General features: G+C 54.5%; 1 protein-coding gene across 7 annotated transcripts in view; it reads left to right on the top strand.

Annotated features, from left to right (window-relative positions):
• The first annotated feature begins 2116 nt into the window (after positions 1-2116).
• SLC6A6 (solute carrier family 6 member 6) overlaps positions 2117-21906 on the top strand; it is a 76979-nt gene continuing 57189 nt past the window's right edge. For 2 of the 7 annotated variants that reach the window (XM_036431233.2, XM_036431235.2), the window contains exons 1-2: positions 2121-2402; positions 13759-13798. The gene's annotated coding sequence lies outside the window, so the exon portion shown is untranslated. Of the gene's footprint in view, positions 2405-13758; positions 13799-21906 lie in introns of all 7 variants that reach the window. The other 5 variants (XM_045579221.1, XM_045579220.1, XM_036431230.2 and 2 more) reach the window with 5 other exon arrangements.

Genomic DNA, 21906 nt, shown 5'->3' with positions numbered 1-21906 from the left:
GGATCAAGACTGCAAGCCAGGCATATGCCCTTGACCAAAATCGAACCCACAACCCTTCAGTCCGCAGGCCAATGCTCTATCCATTGAGCCAAGCCGGCGAGGGCGTCAGTGAGCCTTCGCATAGCAGCTTCCTGTGCCTGCAACACACTTCCCTCTCCATTCTCCTCAGCCCTGTGGTTTAGGCAAAGCCTTCGGGTTCCAACCCCAGCTCCCCGCTGTGTGACCTGCCGCTTTGCACTGCGTGCAGTGGTGCCGGCACGGAGAGTCTGGGGAGTCTCTGGCTGCGTCTGCGCCTTCAACTCATGGAGGAACCTCACCTTCCTCAGAAGGAAAGAAACGTGGAGACTCCATCGCTTCTCCTCTCCAGCTCTGGCTCCCTTACTGATAAAAGGGGTGCAGGTACCCTGTACTCAAAAGAGAGATGAGGTGCCGAAACCAGTTTGGCTCAGTGGATAGAGCATTGGCCTTCGGGCTGAGGGGTCCCAGGTTCGATTCCGGACAAGGGCATGTACATTGGTTGCGGGCACATCCCCAGTAGGAGGTGTGCAGGAGGCAGCTGATCGATGATTCTCTCTCATCGATATTTCTAACTCTCTATCCCTCTCTCTTCCTCTCTGTACAAAATCAATAAAATATATTGGGGGGGGGGAAATAAGAGAGATGAGGTGACTGGAAGCACATGCCACCTGGGGCTGCTGAGCTGCTGGAGACATTGCTGGTTGCTGGTGCTTCCTGGACAAAGGGGCACCTGGGCCAGAAGGGAAGGGAAGGCACAAGAAGAAGGCAGGGGAGGGTGCGTGCCAGGAGGGGCCAGTGTCTGGTTGGCTGTAGCCGGTGGGAGCAGCCTGCCAGAAGGCCCAAATGGAGCCAGACAGCAGGGGGCCCCAATGAGGAAGCCAGGGGAAGGCAGAGTCATCTCCGGAGTCCCTCCATTCAGCGTCCCGGTCCATCTCCGCGGCTGCTCAGGAATAGGGTGCTATGGCGCCCCCCCAGGCAGTGGGCTCCAGCGGGGCCAGGTCTGACGTGGGGGATGGTTGCCTTGCAGGACCTGTTGGGTATTTCCCCCCCTTTATTCTCAGCCTAAGGTGGAAGGACCCAGGAGCTCCCCTCCCCAGTTCCCAGTGCAGAGAGGGAAGGAGAGAGAAGAAAACGCCTTGGAGGGGGAAAAGACCTTGCTGGAAGTCACACCGCACTTCCCCCCTCATGCTCAGCCAGGGCCCGGTTTTGGAAAATGGTCTCCGAGGACCCGCTCATGCAAATAAGGACGAGAATAATGGCACATTCCCCATTTTCATTTAAAAATAGTCGCAGTAGCTGACACTTGCTTGGCACTTAAGCGCCCGGTGCTGTTCTGATTGCTTTCTACATTGTTCACCTCGGGTCTTCCCAGCACCCAGAGGAGACAAGTTCTCCTATTTTTACTTCCATTTTACCGATCAGGAAGTCAAGGCACAGGGAGCCCCAGTCACACTACCCCAAGATCACCCCAGCTGACGCCGGCTTCACATCACCATCTCAGGTCGCCCTCACGCCTGCGGGAGGCAGCAAGGGAAGGCTGCCATGCCCATTTCCTGAAGGAGCCTGTCAAGGCTGAGAACCTGGAGGGTCGCCCGGGGGAGGACGCAGTGGCGTGGTTTGGGAACTTGTCCTCTCCAGGAAGCGCAGGCTCCTCCCAGGAGCCAGGTGGATGAGTGAGTGCTGCGGTGGAGGCTGGAGCCGCACCGAGGCGAGGCTGGGGGCCTCTCCTGGCAGGAAGGGGCTGAGGCCCGGCCGTACCACTTGGCACCGGGGATGGTAGAATAGGGGTTTCCTGCAAAAAAAAAAAAAAAAAAAAAAAAAAAAAAAGCGCTGTAACGGGGGAAGCGACTGGCCGAGGGTTCGCCCACCGCCCGCGGTGTGAGCGCGCGCGCCCGGCGAACCCAGGCTCTTTGTGTGTCCCAGCCCGTGCGCGCGTGCGCGTGCGTGTGTGTGTGTGTGTGTGTGTGTGTGTGTGCGCGCGCGCGCGCGCCGGTACATATGTGTGTGTCCGCGTGTGGGGAGGGGCCGGGCGCCTCGGCCCCGCCCCGGGCCCGCCCCCGGGCCCGCCCCCGGCCCGGCCAAGCTGGTATTTTTCCACCCAGCAGGATGGGTGATGCTGAGCGCTGCCTGCTCAGACAACAGACACGCGAGGTCAGGAAGAAGCCGCTTATAAATTACTGCTTCCTTCGCGCCGCCGCCGCCAGCGCCGAGCTCCGGGCCCTGGCTGCAGTCCGGCTCGCCTGCCGCCGCCGAGCCCCGAGGACCGCGAGCCCGGACGCCCGGCCACGCCGAGCAGCAGCGCGGAGCGCGGAGCCCGCGGGCCGGAGAGCCAGCCGGCGGGCAGTGCCCGGCGAGGGGACGGGAGCGCAGCGCCGCGGCCGCCCAGGTACCCGCGGGACAGGGAGCCGGGCGCGGAGCCCCCGCTGGCCCCGCGCTCCCTCCGGCCCCGACCCCCTCCCCGCCCCGCGTCCCCCGCCCCGGCGCCCCTTTCCCACCCGGGGAGGAGGCATGGAGGAGGGTCGCCTGCTCAGACCTGCCGGCAGGGCGGTTATTGTTTCCGCGGCGAGAGGGCTCGGGCTTCCCGTGCCGGCGGCAGGTGTGTGTGTGTGTGTGTCGGCGGCGTCTCAGGCTCCCTGGGCGGCTGCATGGATCTCCGCGTCCCTGTGTGTGTGTGTGTGTGTGTGTGTGTGTGTGTGTGTGTGTTTGAGGATGGTTGCTTCTCCATGTCCCCAGCAGCATGCGCCGTGTGACCCAATGTGTGTCTGCTGTTCTCTGTGCCCAGGGCTGTGTGTGTGTGTGTGTTCTGGTGTGTCTGTGATACCTGCCTGTGGTTGTGTCTTTTAACATGTGCACTTGTGTGTCCTGGTGTGTGTCTGTGAGAACGCGTGTGGGTGTGCGCGCGCGTGCCCGCGGGAGGGTGGGCGAGAACCTGTGTGTGTGTGTGTGTGTGTGTGTGTGTGTGTGTGTGTGACTGTCTTCAAGTACCTGCCTGTGCACGTGTGTGTCCCCAAGTGTGGCTGTGCCTCTGGGTCCCTGGTGGCAGCGCTTGTGTGTCCTCGGCTGTACCTGAGGGAGTGTCTCTGGTTTCTAGAGAGCTGAACAGAGGAGCTGGTTCTGCAGGGCAGGCGCCGAGCGGGCAGAGGCGACAGGGCGGCCTGGCTCCAAGGGTAATGCCCGCGTGCGGCGTGCAGGTGGCGGTGCCAGCGCCCAGCCGCCTTGAGGGACAGCTGGAGGCCAAGAGGGCCGTGGGCAGGGACAGCAAGACACTCCTCTTCTTGACTTTTTCCCTTTCCTCCTGGGGGTTCCTCTTTGGGGCAGGAGGTTCTATGGCTCCCACTGAGGGAAGCCAGAGAGAATCTCAGAGAATCCACAGCCCCAACGCCTGAGCCTGGACCGGAGGGAGGACTGTGGACCGCCTTCCTGGGCACCCAGAGGGAGGTGTGTGCTCCGCGGGCCACCAGCCTGGCTATTTTGGTCACTGCCAGGCCCCTGCCAGATCTTGGCCTTCCCCAGGACCAGCCCCAGAGGCTTGGGAGGCAGCCCGGGCCCCCATTTCCTGCCTGGTGACATAAATCAGCTCAGTAACAGCCCCGAGGCTTACACGGGGGTCTTCAGGCTGAGATTTTGAGGTTTAGTGGTGCATGGCTCCGTTTGGACTTTGGTAAATTGGCCCACGCTCCGGCACTGCTGACGTTCAAATAAATGTCATGGAGGAGATCTTTTAAAATTTATTTTAAATTTTTTCTTGGCTGGAAGGGAGGGGATCTCATCCAGAGTGTCCTAGCCAGAAGGAGTTTATTTTTATGAGAGAGCGCGCGGGTGAGCACTTAGCAACCGCCTGCCTCCCTCTCAACCAGGGAGTCATTCAGGGAGTGCGGGGGGTGGGCACGGAGAGGTGTGGGGGTGGCGTGGGGAAGGACAGATTCCACCAGGATGGCGTTGGTAACGGGGATTAGAGGGAGCCTGAGGGCACTGACTGATGAGTACCCACCACAGGGTGGGATTGGTAAAAGTGACCAGAGCTCCTAGGCCTGGCTCAGCCCCCACTTGACCTTGGGCAACCTTTTTTGGGGCCTCAGTGAACTCACCTGTAAAATGGGGTAGAATGGTTCCGAGGTAAAGCAGAATCTGCGAGGCAGGAGCTTGTCCCCAGGGAGCTGAGTTCAAGTACCGCCTTTGCTGGCCTGTGACCTTGGGTGGTTTCCTGGGCCTAAGGCAGCAAGGACGTGGGTGCCAGCTGCACTGTGTCCTTGAGGGGATTGAGGGAGATGAGGCTGAATAAGCCCGAGGTAAGCTGTAAAGCCGAGCCAGGCTGCAGAGCTGCTAATTAGAGGTGGCACCAGGTCCCGGGTCACTGTGGTATGTGATAAGGCTAAGGTGCCCCCCTCAAGCGTTTGCCCTTGAGGATACCCTTGTACTGAGTACCTGTGGCACCGTGTCAGTCCACCTCCCTCGGCCCTTCTCTCTCAGCTATTCCTGCTGCGATGGGGTCACATCTGCCTGCAGAGTTGGGAGGCCCCGGTGGGTAGTGCCTGTTTTGCAGATGAGCAAACTGAGAGCCACCTTGACTGGACAGTGGTAGGATTAGGTTCCCCTTGGCCAGCTGTGAGTTTTGGCTCTGTGGAGTTTGAGGAACTAATATCTTGGGGAGTTGACATGGGGCCAGGACCGGGGAAAAACAAGAGTCAAAGGTGCTCCATTCCTCAGGGTTGGAGGGTGAGTGTGTGGAACTCCTTGGCACCTCAATTCTGTCCCTAGTTATCCATTTCCCCTCCTCTGGACCTTCTCCGGGCACCCTGCCACTTTTCCTACACAGTTTGGACCCCATGGGTGGCACTGTCTGACTCTAGTTTTCCGCCTGTCAACCCGTCAAAGGGCTTGGGAACTGTACTTACCTGGAAGTCTTTGCAAAGGTCCCGAAATAAGACACTTGGATCATTGAACGTTTTCCTGTCTATAGAAAAGGGCCGAAAAATAAATTATAAGGAGCCCCTGGCATGCAGCATGGCTGCAGCTGGAAGGGGATCTGGGTGAGAATTGGGGCTGTTTTGGGGGCCCCGGGGTTACCCTGGTTGGTGGGGGCTGATCCCCAATTTCTGCAAAAGGTCACAAGTGAGACTCAGATTCTTTGGAGCCTTAGCTCACTCCTCTGCATTGGCCAGCTTACCTTGGCCCAAGCGTTTGTGTGAATTGATGGGACCTGGGGAGGAGCTGGGGATGTGCAAATGCTCAGTGGCCTTCACATGTGAATGAGAGCTCTTTTCAAATGCGTCTCATTTCGTTGGTCAATAAGCCTTGCTAAGGCTAGTTCTGGTGAGGCACTGGCTATCGAGGAGCTCATGGGGGCGGGAGGGGGAGGACAGTGTGGCAGCTGCTATGACCATGGGGGGCAGTGGGGACTCGGTGTGCATAGATGGCGGGGTTGAAGGCAGGTGGAACTTCAGGGTCTCAGAGGAGGTGATTTTGGAGTTGGCATCAGGATGGAGGAACAGGATGGGCTAGTGTTAACCGGCAGAGGGCACAGTAGGTGAGACCGAGGGACCTAGGCCTCAGGGGCCTCGCTGGAGAGAAGAACTGGTGGAGGGCCTGGAGTGCTGGGTAAAGAGCTTGGCCTTTATTCTGAGAGCCGCTGAGATAGCAATGGCATCAGATTGGATTGAGGGACAGCGGTGGAGAAGCCAGTGAAACCCCCGAGCCCGGGGAGCCCTGATGGAGAGTGAGGAATTAGGCTGCGCGTAGAAAACCAAGCATAGCCCAGTGTACTGTTGGTCAGGGCACAGAGCATTTTCTATGTCAGTGAATTTTGCCCTGAGCTCTTTTTGTAAACACAGGGTGAAGGCCTGGACATGCTGTTTAACAGGTACACAGGCCATTAACTTACTGGCTCAGACCTCCCTGGGAGCGTGCAGCCCTGGCCTCTGTAGGGTGACGTATGCCTGTCCTAGACGGGGTTCTGGGATTTCCCTTCTCATCTCACCTGTTCAGAGGCTTCGTTTGGAAACCCGAGCGGAGGGGCAGGGTTCAGGGGTGGTGGGAGAGGGCAGAGAGAATGAAAACGGTTATGTTTCTAAAGCTTGGTGATCAACCAGCTCTCTTGTAAAAACCAACACACAAATCACTCAAAACAATAAAGGGGGGAGCGGGGGAGGGGGTGGAGTTGTAGGGGCCAGCAGTAATAATTCTAGTCGTGTATCAGAATTACCTGAATTACTTTTCACAAATGCCTATTTCTAGGCCCAGCCTGGATACTGAATCAACATCTCTGAGGGTGGATCCTGGGAATTTATAGTTAAAAAAAATGTTTTTTAAATGGAGATATAATTTACATGCAGTGAAATTCAAAGATTTTGTTACAGTTTGGTGAGTTTTGGCAAATTACACAGGTGGCTACACCTGTGTAACCACCACCCAGATTGAGATACCACGCATTTCCAGTTCCCCCGGAAAGTTATCTGTGCCTTCCCTGCCCACAGTAACCAGCTTTGATTTCTATCACCATCCATGAGTTTGGCTAAGCTTAGAAATGGCCTTGAATGGCATTGATTCTTTTTGTGTCTGGATTCTTTCTGCCTGATGTCTTTGAGATTCAGCCGTGCTGTTTAGTGTGTTTCAGTAGTTCATTCCTTTTATCACTGAGTAGTATTTTATTGTGAGGATACACCGGTTTATTTATCCATTCTTTTGTTGACATTTGGGTGTTTTTTTCAGTGTGGGGAGATTTGGGATAAAGCTTCTATGATCATTGATGTACAAGTCTTTTTGTGGATATATATTTTCATTTTTCTAGGAGTGGGAAACTGTCAAAGGAACCTCTTTTACTTATAAAAAATAATACCTTAAGCCAGTGGTCGGCAAACTCATTAGTCAACAGAGCCAAATATCAATGGTACAATGATTGAAATTTCTTTTGAGAGCCAAATTTTTTTAAACTTAAACTTCTTCTGACGCCACCTCTTCAAAATAGACTCGCCCAGGCCGTGGTATTCTGTGGAAGAGCCACACTCAAGGGGCCAAAGAACCACATTGGCTCGAGAGCCACAGTTTGCCGACCATGTCCTTAAGCAATACAAAACTGCATAAGCTCAAAGTGATCCTTAAAGATATTAATACATCTGACTGACAGTCTATTATCTATTTCTCTCTCTCTCTTATTTATTTATTTATTTATTTATTTATTTATTTATTTATTTATTTTTATAACAACTAAGGCCTTTCAGGCTATACGTTTTCCTCTTCCTACAGCTTTAACTGTATCCCTCAGATGCCTACATGGACATATGCTCCTTTTTATTACTTTCTAGGTCAGCATTCATTGCCCCTTCTCTCTAACGTTATTTAGAACCTGTATTATTTGGGATTTAAGGTAGATGTGGTTTTGTTTTGTTTCGAAAATGGCATCATGCTGTTCTTGGTTCTGCCACGTAGTCTGGTCAAACAACAAACCAGTGTAGAAACACTGCTTTTCAGAACATACAGATCTGCCAGGCCATTCGAAACAGCTAGAGAGCATTGGGGAATCACTGACCTCGGCTGGCCCGTCTTAATCACCCCGAGTGCCACCGCCTCCGTGAGTGAAATGCTCCCACCCAGTGACTTTGAACTTGCCCCGATGGTGGGCCGCGAAGCCACTCGGGGCCATTCAGCATTCTCAGGTGGGAAGGAACCGGTACTTACTGAGCACACACTCTGCCTTATCACCCTAGCCGCATTTTAAGCCCTGTACCTGGCTTGGGGTTCATATCTCCATCTTTTTGGACGAGTTCTTCCAGTCTCAGAAAAGTGACTGGCCCCAGCTCACACAGCTGGGGAACGGGGAGGAGTGTTGGAACCAGAGCCCAAGTGTTCTCATGTTGATTGAGCACCTACTGGGTGCCAGGCAGAGTGCCGTGTGTGGCCAGGGGGACAGGGTTAAATAAACCCAACAGCCCCTGTGCTCAGGTAGCTCACAGCCTCGTGGGAGGGAGGAGATCTCTATCAAGAGGAGTTAATGAACAATTTATATCAAGGAATGCTGGGAAGTTTTGAGCAAGGGTGGGCCATTTGGCTGGGGAGTATGGAGACTTCTGGATTATGGAGTTAACCTTCCCTGTCCACCCACTTTAGGGATGAGGAGACTGAGGTCTGAATGAGGCATAATCCACTCTGGAAGATGGGCCATCAAAAGACCCATTGCTCACAAACCCACGGCTCTTCCCTGGCCCCACCTGCCTCTCCGAGATTATGTAAAACAGGTGAATTTGAGGGCTGTTTTATCTCGGTCTCAAACTTTCATTCTCAAGCTTTCAATGGCCGTTGCCAAGACTCTCAGATCCTGATCTTATCACAGCAAAATGGGAAAGGGGTGAGAAGGCGCAAAGCCATAAAGATCTGAAAGATTCCTTAGTGCTTGGCTGCTCGGGACACACCTACGGAAGCCGGGATGGGGTTCCTGGAAAGCGGGCACACCTGCGTGGGAGGCGCGTGGAGCCTGGCTCCTGGTGGGCAGCTCTGGGCCCGGGGAGTAGAAGTGAGGCAGTTGTGAGAGGGCCACTAGGTGTCTGAGCAGGCCTGGGCCGGAGGGCAGGAGAGCCCTGTTCCGGTTCTGCTCACCGTGAGTCCTCCCGGGCTCCTCCGAGCTTCAGCCTACCCCCCCATTCAGTGGCGTCTCGGGCCACACCACCGCTCCAACCATCTCGGGGAGTCCCACCTACGTCCTGGCTTTTCTTTGCACAAAGTAAAAGTGATGAGTGAATGTGTGCCATGTTTCACCACCACCTTTCCAGCAGAAAGACCTTCACCCTGTGGGCCAGGCTGCCCGCTGCCTGGTTGGGAATGGAGGGCTGAAGCTGGCAGGTGGGCATCAGCAGAGAGTGGCTTAGTGGGTGGAGGGCACCGGAAGGGGCCGGTGTGGAAGGCTCTGCCATCCTGCTGCGCAGCTGATCGGCACCCGGAGATGATGGCTCAGCCCTCATGGGGCACTCAGCCCATGAAGTCAAGGACATTCATCCTAGTACCAGTCGGCACCTGGTATCTCAGCACCCAGAAAGGTTACAGCTTCACCCTGTCTGAGCCCCCAGTAGGCGGAGTCCAGGTCTCCGTGGTCTTGCTTTTAATCTATCCATGGCATTTGGGGGGACAGGCGGGGGGAGGGAGGGAGGATGCTCTAGCATAGGGCCTGGTGTGCAGGGGGTCCTCAGCACACACACACACACACACACAATCCCTCTGATTCCCTGCACCCTGAATGAGAGCCTGTAGTTTAAACATCCGAGTGGGTCCAGGCTTGGAAACGCAATGTGCCCGTCACTGTGCACCCATGCAGCCAGTATCTTCGCTCTAGGCCCCGGCGCCGTGGCAGGTCTCTGAGACAGACCGGATCATGCCCTCGCAGAGCTGAGCACGAAACAGTTTAATGGCTCATCACAGGGGCTGCTGGGCTCCAGGGTCTGGGGGGCCAGGGCTGCCGGCTTGTGGTGTGATCGAGGCCAGTCCTTCCCCTTCTCTGTGCTAATTTGTGAGGCATCTTCGTGTTTTGGGGAAAACACCCACTGAGTGAAAGGGGGGAACACCCTTTCTTTTTTTCTCTGTTGGGGAGCACCTGTCTTCACTGCGTTGGGTCCCCTTAAGGATGCTGTTGTTCCTGTAGGTTTTCAAGATGTCTTAGTCCTCCTCGGAAAGGACCCTCCCGATGGGAGTTCGAGATGCCCTGAGCAGCGCTGTGGGCATGGGCTCTTAGTAAAACACATGTCCTTGGGGAGCAAGGTGGGGTCTCTTCTACCTTTGGTAGAAGAATATAGGTTAGAGGAAACCTTAAAAAAAAAAAAAAAAAGAACACCCGCTCCCCCGCCCAAACCTGCCAGCCTCTCTCCAATGGTACTGAGCAGAGTTCGCGTCTGTCTTCCACCTCTCACCCGTGGAAGGTGTGGGCTGTTGTAAAAGGATTAGCGTTCCAGGCCTGAAAAAACCCAGTAACGGTGCCGATCGTGACAGCCTGGTCTTCCAGAGGCAGCTCTTGTCCACGGGTCTGTTCTGTGCTGTCCACACACAGAGAGCTTTGTCCAAGTGAGCCGATAGTGTTCAGCATGGGATGTTTTTGCATCTGCATCTGGTCATCTGGTTTCTGTGGCCGCAGCCGGCGGGGCAGCTCCCTCCCCCACCCCGCCCTGAGCTGGCGCCGGCCCCGGAGGAATGGCAAGTATGGCAGGTATGGCCGTGTGCTGCCGCCGGTGGGTCCCGGTGCATGTGGAGGGTAAGTGATGCGGGAACGGCAGCTCCATAGCCTTTCCATCCACGGCCCTCGAAGGGGGACCCTTCGCACGTTCCTAGGGCAGTTCAGGGCTGGAGCTGGGACATCCAGGCGGCTTCACATCCTCCCCCCCCCCCCCCCCCCAACCCAGGCCATGGCACAAACCTTCCAGGGCAGCCCCTTGGCCAGTCTCTGCTGGGAGTTCGGGGAGCGCACTGCAGGCAGAGAGCCATCGAACTTACCTCCTTGCATGCAAAAAGTTCAGCCTTTTGTGGAGAGGCACAGAGGCAGCCAGACTCTGCTGAAAGCCCCAAGTCTGGGACCTGGAGTGCTTTCAGTAAATTCTGTCACCTTGGCTGAGTCCTGGGATCCGAACCTCCTCGCTAAGTCTCATGGTAGGGCACACCTCACCCTTGTCGCTTCCCCTCTCCCTCTCTGAGCCGGGCTCGGGGGAGGCTGAGAGACATCGGAGAATTTTTGTTCCCTCAGCTTTTCATCACCTCTGACACCTGCCTGCCACCCCCAGCCTCACACCTGGCTCGGCTCTGTCTTGGGGTGCTGCCACCACAATAGTAACACACCTGGGCCCCTCAGGCGTGGAAGCTGTAGACCTCACCTGGGATGTTGTTAAAATGCTCCTTTCCATGCAGAAGGGCTAAGATGGGGCCTGAGCTTCTGCATTGCTAGCCAGCTCCCGGGCATCACCGGTGCTGCTGGTCTGGGACCGCTCTGAGTTAAGGAGCTGAGTCACACTGCGGGGTCCCCGCTGCCTCTGAAGACCAGGCTCGGGGCCTTGTGAGCATCATTTCTCTACTCACCACAAAGGATGCCGTTATTCCCACTATGCACGTGAAACGCTGGGGCCCCAGAGTGAGAAGGTAACTTGCCCAAGGTCACACAGCCGGGAGGCAGCCGAGCCAGGCCAGACCCTCTGGGCTCGTGCCACCTTGGAAAGGATGCTGGTGGGGAAGCCCTTTTCTGCTGAACAGTGTCCCTGGTCCAAAAGCCACAGGAGGCTTTTAAAGGCAGCCAAGTCGGATGTAAATCAGGGAGAGCCCAGGGCCCGCCAGGCCGTGCTGACAGCAGGCAGCCGAGGCAGCGCGTCAGGCCCAGGCCCGCAGCGGGATTTGGTGCTGGCAGGCTGCCTGGGGCCGGGAGCCGCTGGGGGATGCTCACACTCCTGGAAGAGCCTGCTGAGCCCAACGAGGCTCTCACGTCCTTACAGCCTCCCGATACTTAGGTCAATGTCAGGGTGGAGAGCTGGCCGGAAGGATGGGCCATGGAATGGTCGTCGGCTGGGACCTGGTACTTTTCGTTGTTTAAAGACCGGCTCATCCTCAAACCACACAGGCGCCTTCCTTCATTGGGGGTCTGGTTTGAAGACCGGGCGACCTTGGTCTCCTGCCCGGCGGGGTCTTTCTTTTGCACCGGCACCTGCCCCACGCTACCAAGAAGAGTAGAATAGATTTAGGATTGAGGCCCTCAACATGTGGTCCCCGGACCAGCAGTCACCACTACCGGGGAGCTTGTTAGGATGCTAGCTCACACCTGGGGTGGGCCCAGCTCTGCGTTAACAAGCCCCCAGGCCTCGCGTTGAGAAGGGCTGATTTCTCTGGCATGGGGAAGGTACCTACGCAGTCCTCACCTTCGCAATAGGCTCTCTTGGTAGCCAGAGTAACACCGCTGTAGGGGGACCTCAGATGTCATTCTACCTGTACCCCACTTTTCTGATGCCCTGAGTGTCAGAGAAGGAGGCATGCATGAAATTACCCAGCGCATTCAAAGCAGGGCATAGGTCTCCATTCTTAGGGTTGCAAGTGGCAGGAATCAGTTCAAACTAACTTATAAAACAACGACAAGCGCGCACACACACACACATTTACTGGCTTCCTTACCTGCAAGCCCCAGGGTCGTGCTCCAGGCATGGCTGGATCCAGGTGTTGTGAGCTGTTTTTGGGACCCCTTTCTCTCCATTTCTGGGCTCCATATCCCTCCTCTGTTGGTTCTGTTCTCCTTGGGGTGCTCCCAGCTGCAGGGTGTCCCCCCATCCCATAGCTATCTCAGCTTAGAAAGAGCCTTCTTCTCCCCCAATATTTTTAGCATAACTCCTGCCATCACTGTCATTGTCCGGGCTTCGTCATGTGCCTGGCCTTGATCCAATTGTGACAGCCCCTCTGACGGACGAAGCCTGGCTCACATGCCCACCCAAAACTCCATGGACAGAGAGCAGGCCTGTGTGGGTCTCCCGGTGGGATCTGTGCGGGCTGCCCCTGGAAGAAGGGGCCTGGTTGCCAGTCCGCTAGCGCAGTAGGGATTTAGTGCCCTTCTTATTCTCCTCTCTGCGCTGGGCTGGCTTCATGCAACTGCTAAGGTCTCACCCCAGAGGGAATTACACTCTCCTTCCTCCGGTTCCCTCACTGCTGTTCTTGTGACTGTGCATTCAGCATGCCGCCCTCATCTTTCCCTTTGTCCCTCTTCCCCTGATATTGTTCAGGCTAAGCAAGGTATGCATTGCCACGTCCACCCCCGACTTGTAGACATTACTAATCCACCCCAGGCTTCACGTGTGTCCACCCAGAGAAGAAAGGCTCCGTGCCATCGTTGTCACATGTCAGCCTTTCCCCATGGGTTATGGGACCTGGGCTGTCTTGTTCACCACTGTGTTCTCAATGCCTTGACTGTGGGGGCCCTAACATAGCAATGAGGTTGTCTGTTCTGGGGGACAGGGAGCTCTCCAGACTTCTGGGACCGTTTCCGAGGCCGAGGAAGAGGATGGACGGGTCGGGCTGCAAATGCAGGGAAAGCCCCCAGACTGGAGGCCCTCTGCCTTTCCACGTAAATGTAAGGTCTTAGCTGTTGAGGAACCATTTCCTGGAATTCTGCACTTTTAAATTCCAGCAAACCAGGAGAGCCTCCCAGCGGGTGGTCAGTCACGTTTGGGGACTGCTTGGCTTAGCAAAGCTCAACAGATTTTTCTTGGCACATGCATCTCAGAGCCTCTAAACAGTTGATAAGTATTTTCCAAGAATCTGGGGTCCCCAGAGCCTTGCAGCTCATCTATCTAACCTTGGCACGTCCCCTTGCTTGCAGCAAACAGCCAGCCCCAGACCCGGGCACATGACGGGGCTGGTGGGATGCCCACAGGAGTGTGGGCGTTTGGGTCGGGGCTGGAGGTGGGGGGAGTGGGGACAGCTTAGGCAGCAAGAAGAACCATCTCCTCCCAACGCTGCCCTGGGCCATCTGCTCCTCCCAGCACAGGCCGGCTACCTGCGGACGGTTTCAGGGACACTGCATCCGGGAGAGGGGTGTGTGAGCAGGTGTGTCTGTGTGTGAGCATGTTAGTGTGCAGGAGCGCCTCGGCACCCCAGTTTTCTGTCCCCACTGCGTGCTGGTGGGGGGGCCCTTCCTAGTGTGTGTGAGTTGGGTGGTCACACCTGGGAGAAGACTGAGTCCTGTGTCTAGTCACAAGTCACAGCCTGACCAGACCTTTCCTTCTTCACTTCCTCTCATCCTGACAGGTCCAGAGCAGCAGCCCTGTCTGAGGAGCCTCCAAACGTAAGTGGCATTGAACTGCGCCCCCCCTCCCCCTGCCCGCCATGGCGACGGGTCCCGCCCACTCGGCAGTGACCCGAGGTGTGGTACTGAGGGGCTTGGTGTTTCCTCCAGGCTCTGAGAGGAGGAGACAAGCCCGGTGGGACCTTATTCACATGTCACCTCTGGGTGGCAGGTCCATAGCCCGGGTTGGCTACCTGTGCCAGCCTGTGCAGGGAGGCAGCCCTGCAAATGCACCAAGCACTGATTTTGGAGTCCTGGCCTAGCTCCCGCCCTGGCTTTGCCACCGAGCAGGGATCTGTCTTGGGGTGCTGCAAAAAGTGTCATGGCCGAGCACTGGGCCTGGGGGTGGTGCACCCAGCCAGGGGTCCTCGCCGAGCTGATTCTGAGGATTGGGGTCACTCCTGTGAAAGAGTGACCCACTTGGCTGCCGGCACAGACGGGATGCTCCAGGAATCGGAGCTGCTGTCCCAATGTTCTCTTCATTAAACGTTTTATTTTTATTTTTAAATGGAAACCCTTCAGAAAAGTTGCAAGAATATTACCGTGAATTCCCACATACCCTTCACTTAAGGTTTTCCCATTGTCAACATGTGCCACTTGTGCTTCATCTTTTCCTCTCTGTGGTATAAAAATAGTCCCTTTAATATTCTCTCTCTCTCTCTCTCTCTCTCTCTCTCTCTCTCTCTCTCTCTCTCTCTCTCTCTCTCTCGCTCTCTCTTTGCTGAATCATTGGGGGTTTTTACACTCAAGATGCCCCTTTACCCCTAACTAGCCCTTCAGCGTGTGTTTCGTAAGAACAAGACCATTCGTTCTTTTATGTAAGCGCACATAATTATCAACCCAGGGCGTTTGATACTGACACAGTTCTGTTATCTAATCTACAGACCTTAAGGACTTCTAGCTACTGCTGATCCTATCCTGACTTCTGCAGAAGCTTCCCCACCCCCGCTCAGTTCAGGATCACGACACTGATTCTAAAGGGGGTTAATGGGGCCGGGACCTGACTCAGTGGCTTTTCTGCAGACGCCTTATTTACCTCGACGGGAAACGATCTTGCTGTCGGGGCTTTCAGTCTCGTAGTTGTGACAGCCCATAAGAAGTACATTTTACGACAGGATGCCGCATGTGCTCACACACGGACACACGCATGAAAGCGAAACCAGTTTCAAATATAATAACTCATGTCCTCACCATCTTCGGGGCTCTGTTCTCTCCTGGTTTCTTGTAGAAAAAACGATAGCCCTGACTCTCTAAGTTGATTTCATGACCCACTGGTAGATTCTGCTCTGGAATTGGAAAATCCTGGCTTCCGGGCAGCAGTTTCTCCTGGCGGGGGCATGGGGAGGGAAAGGGAGGGAATGGCCGCTCACCAGGCTCCCCCTGGCCCAGAGTTGGGATTTGGTTGGTTTGGGGTGACCTAGGAAGCCAGGCTTAGGAGAAAAGGCCCCAAGACCCTTGGCCTGCTACTGCCAGTGGTGGGTCTGAGTCTGTCCTGTCACCAAGACTCTCCAACCCGGGTGCTCTGCTCTGCCACAGTCCGCTTGACCCCAGGGAGACCTGCTCTTCATGCCGTGACATTAGAGGTGGACAGTCAGAGGCAGTCATTTCCCTAGTGCACATGTGTCAAACACAAGGCCCGCGGGCCAAATCCGTCCCGCCAGGCCTTGCAATGTGGCCCGCACCGCGCTGTCATCACTGCACTCCGCTGCGTTTCCATCACAATGACAGTTTATGACTGTTCAGTAAACCATTCGGCCCGCGATTTAGGCTGGATTTTAGATTTTGGCCCCTTCTCTGATTGAGTTCGACACCCCTACCCTAGTGGCTCAGGATGCCTCTCTGACCAGCTGCCAAGTAGGCATGGGATTGTCCCACTCCCTATCTCCGCCAGAGTCATCCCCATAAACATCATAAATGCCAGTAAGAATACTCCCGAACATTTAACTCCTGAACAGCTGACTATGGTGCCGAGAGGCGCATTTTAACCTACCACAGCCCTGCCCCTTGGGTGCTGTTATTCTTTTCTGTAAAAATGACAGATAACATTTATGGAGTGCTTGTTCCAGATCCCTGCTAGGCACTCGAGCGGCTCATGCCTGCCTCCCAGTAGTCCTCTGAAGTGGACACAGGCATCGTCGCCCTACACAGAGGGAAGCTGAGGCTTAGAGAGGCGAATGGACTACGCCCGAGGTCCCATGGCGAGGAAGGACTGGAAGCCCGGCTGATCTGACCCCAGTGCCAACATCATCCGGCGCTGCCTTCCCCGCTCCCTCCCCCAGACTGGGAGCAGCCTCCCACTTCAGCCCCTTCCTGAGGCCCGGTCCTGGTTAATGAGTAGCCCAGGGCAGCAGGAAGCCAGGTGCCTGCTATTGAGAAGCTGGAATGCAGAGTTCTGCTTTCAGATAAAGAGAATATTGTGCTAGGGGCCTGGCCCCCACCAGGGCTGGTGACTTTTTAGGAAATAAACAGATAGAAGCCAGCCAGTGTTCCTCTCTTCTGAGCCAGTGAGCTCTCCACACTGGGTGAGAGCGCATTTTATAGGAGATGCAATTGAGGCCGACAGGTGGGTTTGATCTCAGGCCTGCCTGATGCCTCCTCCAAGCAGCCCTCCTGGGTTTACTTTTGACATGACAGGCAACATGGGATTTGGAGGAGGGTATCTGTGGAGGACAGAAGCTATCACCCCTGAAGTCTGAGCACTACTGGGTAGCAGCCTCCTCACCGTGACCTTCAGGTTCCCATCTGAGAAAAGAGCTGATAATCGCTTACGAGACTCTCACAGGGTTGTGCGCAGCCGAGAGAAGATGATGTGGGACTCTGAGTTATTAATGAGCCAGAAAAAATACTTATTCCTGACGGGACAACCCACGTGGTGGAAAGCCCAAGGAGGTGGAGCGTGAGGCAGATCCTGGTTCGAATCCTGACTCCACCCTGTGCCAGCTGTGTGAGCTTGAGGGGAGGGGCACTGAACTTCCGAGCCTCAGATTCCCCACCTGTAATCTGTGACACGAAATAATAACAGCACCCAGGAGGATTAGGAAAACAGCGAGTGCGGGATCAGGGGTAATGGTCATCACAGTGGGATTTGGAAGCACTCGGCAGCCTAACCAAATCAGTTCCAAGAACCCCAGTATATTTTCACTTTTTATCTCCCTGGCACCATGTCCTATTGCTGGGGTGCGACTCGTCCGGCCTGCGGGCTGAATAAGGTCTGCAAAATCATTCGGTCTGGCCCTGCCAAGGCATTAATTAAATGTTTGACCAAATATAGCAGGCTCATTTTTAAGTTGATAATTGTTTATGGCCAGGGAATGATAATAAATATCCAAATGGCCCTTGGCAGAAAAAAGGTGTCTCCCTCTCTCTCTCCCCCCCACCCCCTGCTTTATTGCTCCTCTGGACCTGGAGTGAAACACAGCGGAGGCCTAGAGCACCCCACCCACCCCGGCTGAAAATCAGAGCCACCCACCTGGGTGTCCGGTAATTTTAGCAAGAGGGGAACCTGTCAGGAGAATTCCCATGAGGCCTTCTCCCTACCCTCCAGGTTGTAAGTTGGCCGGGAAAGGCTGTTAATATTAAGACCTGTGATTGGGAAAAGCCGCAGGGTCCGCATTAGCTATCTCTACGGGCCAACGCAATGAGAAAGGTGTAGTTATTGTTTGTTACCTGACTTAAGAATTGAGCCAGATTTGGCATAGGAAAACATTGTGTAAGGGTAAGGTGTGCGTGTGATGTGATACATTTGTATTGCAGTATTGGTTGCCGTAGTACTGCTAGCTAACACCTCCATCGAGTCACACAATTATCATTTTTTTATACCTAGCGTTGGGAAGTAATATCTTTAATGCAGGACATTTGGAGAGCACAGGAAAGTCAAAAATAGAGAAAATAAAACGTGTCCCAGTTTCCACCATCCAGAGGGATCGCTGCTGACTGGGAGACCGGCACCAGGTGTTAGACCAGTGGCGTCAGACCAGAGACCTCCATCCAGCAACCTGGCTGCTTGAGTTCTGGCTAAGAAAGAATTCACAGCCAAGACTTGAGAGAAAGTTTATGTAGAAAGTCACAGAGGCAGAAGATGTGAGCCACCTGAGCTGTGTGGGCTCAGGAGCAAGTTACAAAGGGCCCGGGGAGCTTAGGAAAAAGAGAGACCAGGAAAAGTCGCCTGGGGAAGGGGGTGGGGAAGGGCTCACGTGCAGAGAGCGGCACTGGGTGCTCGGTCCTAAGGGCTTTTCAGGGTGGGGATTTTAGGGGAGGTCTCTCTCCGGAGAGGGTCTCAATGGAAGATTCACCAGCTCTCCAGGCATGTCCTTTCAGGGTCACACTCTCTGTGTATTAGCTGGCACCGGGGCAAGGGGGTCATCAGTCAGTTCTCCGGGAAAGTGGCGTGCTTGGTGAGCGGACACAGGTTCCCCACGATGTCAGCCACAGCATCGCTTGTCTGGTTTTACTGCTCCTCTGGGCCCGGAGCTGAACACACCCGAGGCCTAGCTGTTATTCCCATGCCGAAGGGTTAATGCTCAAGGGAGTGTTGTGCAAGGGCCTGCACGGAGCCGGACGAAGCCACTCCCCAGCCCCTATTCCTCCGCCGAGGGGGTCTGCCGCATGACTGGCGGCACGCCAGGGGAGGAAAGGTCAGGGGACGGTCCGAACCTCATGACGAGCGATAGGCTAGGGAGGAAAGATTACCCTGGGGCGAGGTCCTAGTTTTGCCTGTTGCTAGGCACCCAGGGCTTTCCACCCAGGTGACCTTCTGTACCTGGCCCTTCCTCTGTACTCTGCTCACGTCTGTGTGACTGCCTACCATATAGGATTTAAAAATTTTGAATTAAAATTGAACGCTCAGGGTGGCTATGCTTGGGAGCCAACGTCTCCCTGCTCCCTTCCCTGCCGTCCCTCCATTTCTGATCACTTTTCTGGGTCTTGGGTCTTTTGAGTGAGAGAGTCACGACCTTCTGAAGGGTTCTCACCTCTGCTATTGTAGCTAGAATGCAAAGCCTATATGCAAATGATGGGTGCAGCTTTGTGTCAGTAAAACTTTATTTACAAAAACAGAAGTGTTGGATCTGGCCCAGGGCCCCTAGTTTGTTGACTCTGTTCAGTTTGGTTTTCATTTGTTGGATAAATCAGTTGGTTAATTAATCCCCTGGTGATGAGGGATTGGCTTTGTGTTGCAGTTTCTCTTCCTTATAAACCACTCTGCTGTGAACATCTTTTTTTTTTTTTTTTTTTTTTTACCCCCATGCTAATTTTAATTGTGGTAAAATACTCATAACATAAAATTTGCCATCCTAACCATTTTTAAGTGTACAGTTTGTCAGTGTTGTGCAACCAGTCTCCAGAGCTTTTTCATCTTGCAAAACCAAACGCAGTGAACATACTACACATGGGTCTGGTCAGCACATTGGAATTGCTACCCTAAAGGGACTGTGTATTTTTAAGTTGCTGGGCACGGTGTCACCAAATTTTTGACCCTCCAGAAATGACCCTAAATGACAGCCCCAAGACATCAAGTGGTGGCCCCTCCCTGGGGAGTCCCTGCCTTCAAGGCTTTCGGGAGCAGAGGGTCTAAAACAATCCACCCAGACTAGCAGCCCCCCCAGTCTGCCAGCCTTCCTCATTTGGGGGAGAAAATAAAAACTCAGTAAACAAGAAATGCTGTGAATAATGGGCCAGACTCGGAGATTGATGACCACACGGTTTAGAGAGAGGTGAGGTGTGGTCAATGTCCAGTGAGTCTGGGTGTAAATGTCATTTGGTCTCTACCTCCCTGTGGGACTCAGGTCATGTCAGTGAACTTCTCTGGGCCCCCGAGTCCTCTGTCAAAGGAGACGTGATCTAGAATGACGTAGAATCTCTCTTCTCTGGTTGTTGTGAGGCTCAGGGAAGAAAAACAGTGATGGACACATAGCAATTACTCAATAAATGGTAGTTATTATCACTGCGATTCCTATTGCTACCATTATTGTAACTATTTCTGATGCTTCTAGCTCAGCACTATATGGTAGTCTGAATCTATGGCCAGTAATAGCCCTTTGCAATTCTCAAACATGTATTTCATCTCTAATACTTATATTACCTTACAGCGTTATTGCTAGCCTCACGTAACAGGTGAGAAATTTGAGGCACAAGAGGGCAGTGGCCAGCTCGAGGTCAGCCACACATCTTTGGCATGTAGTGGCCTACACAGCAGCTGCTGAGAGGCGGGGCCTCTGGGTGGCAGGGCCTCTGAATGACGGGGCAATCTGGCGCCTCCCTTTCTGGTTGCACCTGTGTCAGGAGAGCATGGGTCTCAGGTGGAGAGAAGATTCCTTGGGTATCTTCCTGGCTTGGCTCTTTGCAAAGGATCACTCAGGGACTTAAGGAAAGGGGTTACAAGTCGAACGTGTAGGTTTTCCCACACCGCCAAGCCCTTCTCCCACACCAGGTGGGTGTCCTATCGTTGAACTCAGTTCTGACGCCGTCTCTCTGGTGACAGTGTCAGATTCCACAGATTAAGGGCTCAGTGCCCCTCCCCCTTCACACGCCAATTGCAAGTCCGGGTTGTCATCTAAGACCCCGCTGGTTATAGATGGGAGGTTCCATGACCTCCTCCTTGGGTTCTATTTTGCTGGAGTGACTCAGAGAACTCGGAGAGACATTTCACTTACCAGATCACTGGTTTATTAAAACAGGCTGTCACTCAGGAGGAGCAGGCTGGAAGGAGAGGGGAAGGAGCACAGGGGTGGCTTCCACGCTCGCCAAGCGGGCCACTTTCCCAGAGTCACCAATCGAAGCCGTTTGAACCCATCCTTTTCTTACTTTCTTTCTTTTTCTTTTTTTTTACATGGAAGTTTCCTAGCATGGGCATGACAGATGAAGTCATTGGCCATTGGCTCAACCTCCAGCTCCTCCCCCTCCCCCATAGGTCCTGTGAGTGGGACTGAAAGTTCCAGCCCTGGAATCACATTGGTTCTCCAAGCCCCCAGCCCCCTCCTAGGCCACCTTCTACCAATGGCCTCGTTAACATAACAGAAGACACCCGGAACCCATCCCCTCAGCAAATTCCGGGGATTTTTAGAGCTCCGTGCAGCGAATAGGGATGAAGATTAAATATACGCTGCTTATTATAAATCACTTCATCACAGAGGCTTTTTCAGAGACTGACAGGGCCTTTCGGAGACCTGCACTTCCCACACTGGAACCCGAGAGGAGTTTTTGAACGCTGTTCCCATCTGTGTCCGGAAACTCGGGTTCACAAAAGTAGGAGCCTCCTGGGGCTGCTGGTAGCTTCTGGCCTGGGGTTTCGCTATTGGGACACCCGTCAGGGAGGGGAGGGTACCCTCCGTCATATCGATGTGAGAATGTCCAAAGCTATAAAGAATTCACCTAAAATTGTATTTGAGCCAAACTGGCATCAATGCTGGGAAGCAAATTTCAGATGCTCCTGAGGACGGCAGGCTGCCTTTTCTCTTATGCATTTGGAATGCAGGAGGGACCTTCAGGAAGATTATGTCCAGGTCTGAGAGAGCAAGGTACAGGGTAGTTAAGGTTCTGTGCTCCCTTGAGGGTGATTGCACCTTGGAGGGATCTGGAAAAGAGGGTTCCCCTTTAGGCATTTCAGAGGTGTGCTAACAGTGGACAGGGCTTGCTTGAAAAACCTGCTCAAGGAAGTTCTAGGCCTGGGATGTGAATTTGAGGTCAGATCACCCGATGAGGTGACTTCCCGTAGGATCTCCTTTTGTGAAGTTCACAGTCTTATTCAGCCCCAGCGAGGGAAGGGCCTCAGAGCCTCTTGCAGCACCTGGTGGGCTCGCCTGAACCGGGGGTCTGGACCCATTTCCTCAGGGTAGCTGCTCACCTTCTCCTGGGAAATACAGCTTTGCTTTCAGGAGCTGGGTACTCTGGGGGGGAGGGGTGTTGACTGTAAAAGGGACAACAGAGCAGGTGCCTCCCCCACCCCGTCTGTGTGCTTAGGAAGAGCCCCCCCCCCCCCCAACCTCAGCCTGGCAGCTCAGTGGCACACCTCTGTGAGGCCAAAAGGCACTCTCACCTTCCTGCCTCTGCCCCTAGGAACAGCCATGGGTGGTTTGGGGCCGCCTGCTCCTCTGCCCCTCATTCCCAGCCCC

This window comes from Pipistrellus kuhlii, unplaced genomic scaffold (assembly GCF_014108245.1).
Source record: "Pipistrellus kuhlii isolate mPipKuh1 unplaced genomic scaffold, mPipKuh1.p scaffold_m20_p_11, whole genome shotgun sequence".
Classification (NCBI taxonomy): Eukaryota; Metazoa; Chordata; class Mammalia; order Chiroptera; family Vespertilionidae; genus Pipistrellus; species Pipistrellus kuhlii.
The sequence above is the reverse complement of the archived record's forward strand: the minus strand, read 5'-3'. Positions and strand labels throughout refer to the sequence as shown.